Source organism: Engraulis encrasicolus, chromosome 22, assembly GCF_034702125.1.
Source record: "Engraulis encrasicolus isolate BLACKSEA-1 chromosome 22, IST_EnEncr_1.0, whole genome shotgun sequence".
In the NCBI taxonomy this organism is placed as follows: domain Eukaryota; kingdom Metazoa; phylum Chordata; class Actinopteri; order Clupeiformes; family Engraulidae; genus Engraulis; species Engraulis encrasicolus.
Window position 1 is genome coordinate 37,815,404 of NC_085878.1, and position 7,907 is coordinate 37,823,310.

Below are 7,907 nucleotides of genomic sequence, written 5' to 3' on the forward strand. Positions count from 1 at the left end.
TTCATTCTTTTATTTGCATGTTTTGAAAGATCTCGCCATTTGAGGAATCTTTTGACAATCTAGTCTTGGACATATGTGGTCCCATTAAAGGTGGGATAGGAGATGTTTTTCTGGCACATATTTTACCATATCATCTGAAAAACTCCTCATGACGCCATAGCACCCATTGAAATAGAGTGTTTGGAAAAAAAACGAAATATTTTGGTCCAGTGTAGAGGGCGTAGTCAGAAGAAAACGGCAACCAATAGAAGTAATACTCATCATCACTTCTATTGGTTTCTGACACGTCCATCAACCGCCAGCACTCACCCCTCCTCCCTGCGCGTTCACCGACTCGTGAACTTGACCGACCCCGCCCCCATCATTCATGCACACGCGACAAGGCTCATCATCACTCGGCTAGTAGCAAGGTAACGAGAGTTAGCAGCAGGCTGAACTACTTGGAAACTTTGGTGGCTTTTGCAGAGCTACAGGAAGAACTTTGGCTTTTGGAACACTAGAACCATGTCAGGATAACATACTCCTTGGATTATCATCGGACTCGCAAGACCAGACTCCAACACGGGCTGAAAATTTGAAATGGGACCTGACACTCTTGGACACAGATGTCGGCTACGGCAGCGGCTTCAAATACGCTTTGGTGACCATATTTCTAATCGAGAGGTGAGATAATATATTTGTCTGTATAATATTTTGTGAATTGTTTTAGGACACAGTGGTGTCTTTTTTTTAAGCAAGTATCCATTGAGAGGGGTCAGAGGATTAGCTCAAGCTCAAACATATCTAGCTGCTACCTTGCTTAACATAGCTGCTACCTCAATCGCTTTATTTTTTTGTGTTCCCCCCCCTGTGGCATTTATTCTGTGCACATGAACACGTTTTCAGAATTTCTGCTTGTGTAACTCAGACGGTTTACTCTTGTGTGTTTTGCTGCTAGTTGTGCGAACGAGCCAGACAAACCAGCTGGAGGAGGACGGAAGCACCCCTTCTCCATCCGCGTTCAGTTGCTAAATACGGATCCACCCCGTAGTAAGTAACCTACCATGTTACCGCACACATTACTTTGACCAGCAAAGCCCATGTCTTTCTAGTGGTTTACAAAAATATATCGTTTGCATGTTTTGCTTTGGTACGTCTCTGTTGTATGACTCTGGTAATAGTAGCAAGCACAAGCACAACCTGTTCGCCGCTCCAGCATTGCAAAATAGATTGCCTTGGGTTTTCAAATGTTTACATGATTGTGGGTGTAATGTTGTTAACTCGCTGATGTCGTTTTTGAGAAGACGGTAGTTTTGCATTTGATAAATACCACCTAATGACCATGACGGCTACACGGCCAGATCTTTATTGTGATGGCTACACTGAATGATCACATGGAGATGCCGGTACATTATTTGTTTTACCCTGGTTATATTGAAATGTTCTGCTTTGTCCATTCCAATGTGTGGTGTTTTCCATAGCTGTGCCTTGCTCCCGTTTCACAACATATCAAGGCTGCCAAGTAAATGAAGAATGAATCACCGCACACTGGTAGTTTATTTTATTCATGTTTGTGGGTGTAATTTCGTCCAGTTGCAGATACTACTATCCTTTTTGGAATGATCTGCCTTTGAAAAACAATGGTTCTATCTGACAAAAGCGAACAGATCCTGTAGTTGTAATTGATACACTAAATCAGTGTTTCTCAACCTTTTTTTAGGCGAGGCACCCTTTCAATTCATGGAAAATTTCAAGGCACCCCAAAACAAGTAGCCATATAGCATCACATCCGATATCACACAAGCTTAGAATGTAACACATTTGGAGACACACAACCTAGTAGCACGACCTACGTTCAAAGTTGCAGCTGGGGTGACCAATATTTACTTTATTGTGCGTAAATGGCAGATCAAAGATTCCACTGACTAACATTAACTTATCAATTTTGACAAATATGTTTTATGTTATATTATTTATCAGCCACGTTTTCCGCGGCACCCCTGAGGTGGCCCTACGGCACCCCAGGGTGCCCCGGCACCCCTGTTGAGAAACACTGCACTAAATTATGATATTTCTATGTGTGCGCGCGCACACGCGCCAAGTTTCAATTCAATACACTGGGACACTTTTCAGTCTTTGAGGTTGCTGGAATCAACACAGACTGCCTCCATGCACTTTATCAGAACACTTCATGTTTTTGTATACTTGTCCCCTTTGTGTATTGCTGCTAATCTTTCTCTTTCTAGGTTCTGTTGGTTGCATGCAGATTGTGCCAGATGATTTATCTGTCTATGGTCTAAGCATGGGCTCTGTGCTAATATGCAATTTGTGCTCTTTTTTCCCTCAGGTCAACAGCCGACAGAGTCCTTCCACAACCACATACTTATGCCAATAAAAGCCACATCTTTCTCCTCCAATCCAAGAAGCCTGGACTGCAGTCACCATCTCAACACACCAACCAAGAGAAAGGCGGATGGCTCAATTCAGTATGTAGTTCTGCAAATATTCTCAAAGGTCTTCACAGCCCCCCATGGTGCAGAATGCATTTACATTTATTTGTGTAAGGTCAAAACAATGCTGATTACAGAACATAACTAGGGCCATGAATGAAATTTGAGGTAGCAGCCAGCCATCACCTGATGGTGAGAGGTGGTCCTAAGATCATAGAGAAGCAGGTTGAAATCCCATCCTTACCTCTCCCTACCTACACCTCCATCCACAGCTGAAGTGCACTTGAGCAAGGCACACAAGTCCACTTAGGTCCTGGGACTGTAGCCAACACCCTGTAAAAACCCTGCTGTGTAATTTGATGTAATGAAGCCCTAATATAGTCTAACACATTGCTTGTTACAGATATGGAAAATTGCACAATAAAAGTTCCAGGACAAGAAGGCAGCATACTGTGAACGTCAACCTTCAGGGCACCGTCCTGCGCAGAAGACTTTCTACCCTAAGAGGGATGGCTGACCGCAGACACTCACAACCAGGTGAGCCCAGATAAAGGAGTTATTTTTGGTGTCCCTGCCCCAACAACCCAGGTTACTTACATTTAAAATGTCACTGGAGCTACTGTCAGATATGTGATTTCTAATTCTGTTTATCTTTTTACAGCACAGACGCCTCCAACCTCAAACTAGGCCCTTCACAGTTGCTGCACTTACCCACCTTCCCAGAGTTTTTGTGTGGTAATGACAACTGTAAATATAGTATAAAGTAATGTATCTAGTGTCATGTGTAATACATTGTTTAAATTGTCCATTGTCCATTGCTTCCATTTCAATGACAGTAAATATTGGTGGACACAATTTGACTGTGTGGCTTTTTTTTAATTCATTCTCTGACTGAAAATGCATGGTTACATAATTTATATATTCCACAAGACCACAATCAGAAGAACATTTGACAGGTTGCATTTTATTTTCTATGTATGAAAAAAACAATGGTAACAAGACAAACGTGGTTCCAAACCAAACAGGTGAGATGTACAGATGAATGCTCCTACAGATAATGAAAAATAATAAAAGTCTGCACACTGCCGGTTTTGTGTGTTTTATACCGTACTCTGTATAAAACTTTTATATTGCTCTAGTGGAGCAGGGTAACCCTGGCTTATCCTGGGTATTGTACTGTGTATTACAACGTCAGCCCTGTTCAAGTGCCCCATACTCTCTGTAGGCTGCATGCCTGAAGAGACCGTTTCTCTCATCTGGTCCTACATCAGCCCAAAGTCTTATTAAAACTGAGAACACCACAGCATTTCCTTTCAATGTTCATGGGCATCTCCTTACAGATTGCGCAGAGGCGCCAGGTTGGTTGTGCTACTGGGCTGTGACTGAGGACCAGATGTCATGTGCCAGGTCGAACATCAAACTGGGGTCACGGGTCAGGGCACGCTGCAGTAACCGATGGGATTGCTTCAAATTCAATGATTGAATCAAGGCCTGCAAAGCAATAAATACATTTTATGTAGTGCATTTTCTATTTGATGATGGGGACTAAATAACTCTATTGACAATAAGACCAATATGGACATAAGCAATCATTATTGTGTATATAAAGATGTGCCAATTGTATGCATACAACGTTTTCAGTCAATTTCTTACAAACTGGTGTTGTGCCCAGGGGTTACACAGATGTATGAAGTAGATGGGCTTTTATGGATGTACTTGAACTACCACTGGTGTTGTGTACCTACAACCATGTAATATCACACTACTACTCATAGGAGTAGAAATTATTGTAATGGGTTATCACAACAGTGTGTGTACTCGTGTAGCCTACTCGTGTTGCGATATAGAGTACATCCTGTGATAACATCCATTACAATACTTACACATCTGGAGGAATGCAAGCAGGACAATGTTATTGAGGGATGAATGTACATCCTTACAGTTAGCAGGCGTCAATTCTGTTGGAGTCTCCCTAATACCCCCGACCTCTGCTGCGTCTATCTTCCTCCTCCTCCATCTCTGGCCATTGGTCCTCTACTGGGCTGTTAGGTCGTTATGATTGTGATGGGCCAGGAAAGTCAGAGCTGGAGCTCTCGTGGTCGTGGAAGGTCTAAAGCATATGAAAATATCGTCAGCCAAAACAATTTCATTAGCGTTGATCAGTTCGGTTGTTTTTCTTTACTCCCTCTGTCCCTGTGTCTACGCGTGCAACCCAAGTGAAATCTGAAGTCATAGCCTAAAACACTACGGATTGTGGGTGTCGGGTATATATAATACAATAGTAAAATGTATACTGCGGTACACATCTGTCAAAATAAATCCATGTGTCAGTACTGTAGCTACTGGCTAGAACTACTGTCTAGGGATGACAGTATAGCATCTGTCATCAGTGTTAGGAAGTTAGAATGAGATATCTAAGTAACACGTATCAAGTCAAGTTCAATAACTAATCTAGTATACATCTACTGTCATCAATATTTCTTGAAATGGCAACCATGACGGCCTGTGCGTTTATTGTGATGTTGAACATTCTTACCGTAGCCGGAGACAGTGCCATGGCTGGAAGTTAGCTTGGCTAGTCGCTTTGTCGTGGTTTCTAGCCCGCCCCCCGCCTCGTGAGCTCTCGTGGGTTCCCGGGATAATCCGAACACTTGACAGACTGCATGCGCGTTCATGTGTTTTGAAGGCGTGGCTTTGAGGGGAGGGCTGAAGGGAGAGGCGGGCTGTGTATTTTCAAAAATATAGCTCACAGGAACCGTTTTTCAAAGATCTCCAACCCTACCTTTAAAGTATTTAAGTAGGGTGCCATTAAAACTCTCTAATGAAAATGTGGATGTGGCCCACAGAGGTCCCCAGTTCCTGACACTTGCTGAAATGTGGGTCATCAAATGCACATTAAAAGTCATATTTTCTCGACCGTACAACTTTTCGAATCCGATTACAAATTTTTTCAGTGCCTTTTCTGCGTTGTCAGTCAACTGTATGGATCTTTTCCTGTAACAGTGTGTAAATGCCAAACACAAGGAGGAAAAGATTGTTCAGGTACTTCTTTGGCAGAATACCAGAAAGTACAAGTAAAGCGTAAAACAAAAGGAATGATCTCCACTCTGAGGCTTTCCAAAATTTACGCTCCTATACGGCACATGTTGCTGACATTGCATGTACAAAGTGTTGAGATTCTGACCTGAGAACGGGTTCAGGGGTAAGGTTTGAGTGTGGACTACCTTTATGGTAACAGGAGTCGCAGCCGTATTGTCCGTTAAACTGTTTGGTGTTGCGGATTTGAGCATGTGCCACTGAATCTGAACAACAGACTAATGCATGCACCTTAGATGAGTGGTGGCAGATGTGTATGTCTGTCCAAGATATTCCCTCTTCCTCCAACTTAAGATGGGCTTACACTGTGCGACTTTTGCCCCGATTTGGCACTTGCACGACTTTTTGAGAGTCGGGCCGATTTCTTGCTCAATCGCAGGTCAGTTGTGAGTCTCGCATCGTGCAGTGTACATGGGCTAACGACAAGCGATTTCGCTTCACGATCGTGCAATCGCAGGGTCGCAAGAAAATCAAAACGGTTTGAAATTCTGGTCGTGGCTCGTGTGTAAATCGCACAGTTAAAGCAGTGGTACGACCCGAGTTGACAGTTCACATGCACAAATTAATAGGGCCGTGCGATTCGCTGTTGAGCGCGACCTCATCTCCACCTCAGGTGCGCATGTTGCCTCCTCTGCAGACCGGGGAAACATGCCTGTCGCGTCGTACGGTGGAAGCATTTCGCTTGCATCGGACTGTCAGCTCGTGTAGTGTGAGGACGTGAGTCGTGAGCTGTGAACTTTTTAACAGTGAAATTCCACCGTGCAGTGTGAGCAGAAGCTTAAGACCCACGAGTGAAAATATTGCAGTGTATGCCCGGCTTTAAGCAGCTGGTCAACAAATGGTGTCAGGAGTGTGGTCATGTTTGGCTTGACCTCACCAAACCACAAGCACGGAACACAGACATTGTTTTTGCGATCTTTTGCATTGAGTTCTATAATCTGACACCTACTTTTAAAAATAGAAATGCCATCAGTGTTCCAGAGGAGACTAATGTGAGATTCTCCAACATCTTCTGTCCCAATCAGTTTCTTGTATTGCAAACCAGATTGTATGTCGTTGAAAACACCATTTGCTGATACATTCGTCGGGTGAATCCCATTACACCCCTTAGCCCTACGCGAACCCCTTTGCCTCCGTTTTGCGCGTCCACGTGTAGGAGTAGTGGCATCCCGATTCACGTTCAGACAGATGGGTATGGGTAGGGAAAAGGGCTTTCCACCCCTCCGCGCGGAGATTTTCCAACACCAGACTCCGCAACGGAGGGCTACGACAGGTTTCCCTGAATGCATTGCGAATTCATTTAAAAATTGGCGGCAAGCCGCGGCACCCACAACAGCACACAAGTTTCAGTATTTTCGCCACAATTGACGGTTTTAAAGTGGTAATAATTATTCCATTGCACTAAGTTTAACATTGTCCTAATGTTTTATGGCCCTTTTCTCCGTGAAACGCACATGAAAACAATCGCTATTAACGTCAACCTAATGCATGGAATTAGTGACAGCTGTGAGTGTCATTCCGTGATTGTTGAAGGGGCATCCCAATCCATAGGGGTTGCGTTTCAAGCCCTACACCTTGCGGCTCTGTTTGAAAGCATGAGGGGCAAGAGGAAGGCAAAAGGGGTAGGGGTGGAGATTAGTAATGGGAGAGGCCCTTAGTTACTGTCGTTTGAGGACTTTCAAGAATGTCTTTTATTTGACTCGCTAGATCCAAAACAATGAAATATGATCCACTCTTGAGATTTATGTCTGCATCAAATGCCATGTGACATATTGAGCACTCCTGTATCAATGCCTCATTTGTGGCATTACCTATGTAGCTGGTACAGCCAGAACAGTAAAAATGTGGTTCATACTGTCCATAATGTCCATATGCTTTATTGAAGAGGTATGAAGTCGCGGGCACTGATTAACAAATAATTATTTTACCAGTGCATTCCTTTTTTGGTTTATCATGGACCTTGGAATGCCTGCCTCACTTCTACAAAGAAAGACTTTGTAATGCCGGGGTCTGTTCTGCAAACAGATTGATATAAGGTCAGGGTTTTTTTTTTACAGGGAAGTAAGTACACACATAGGCATGCTGAATTGACATGCAGCAAGTGAAACTGCAAAAATCAATGTTTTGCTGTAGGCCTATTAATTAAAAAGCACAAGTAAAATTTGCTGACTAGTAGACATGGCAAGGCGTCATCATTAAACAGCATCTTTCTTCTCATAGCTCTCGGCATAGGCTTGAATATTGAGGCCTAAATTTTTGCAAATGAAATGTCTCTATGTAAAAAAAAAAATCTGCAAAGTCAAAAGAAAATACAATTAGGCCTATGCTAGTTCTACTTCGTTAGATTAGTCCGTCCGAGCCTACCTCTTTGTTATCAGATTT

The 7,907-nt window shown here is 43.2% G+C and overlaps 1 long non-coding RNA gene across 1 annotated transcript; it reads left to right on the forward strand.

Moving 5' to 3' along the window:
• Positions 1 to 2,385: 2,385 nt before the first annotated feature.
• Positions 2,386 to 3,379, forward strand: LOC134438767 (uncharacterized). Its single transcript, XR_010032647.1, has 3 exons — positions 2,386 to 2,465; positions 2,833 to 2,966; positions 3,091 to 3,379. It is a non-coding gene; the product is annotated as an uncharacterized LOC134438767 (long non-coding RNA).
• The last annotated feature ends 4,528 nt before the right edge of the window (positions 3,380 to 7,907 follow it).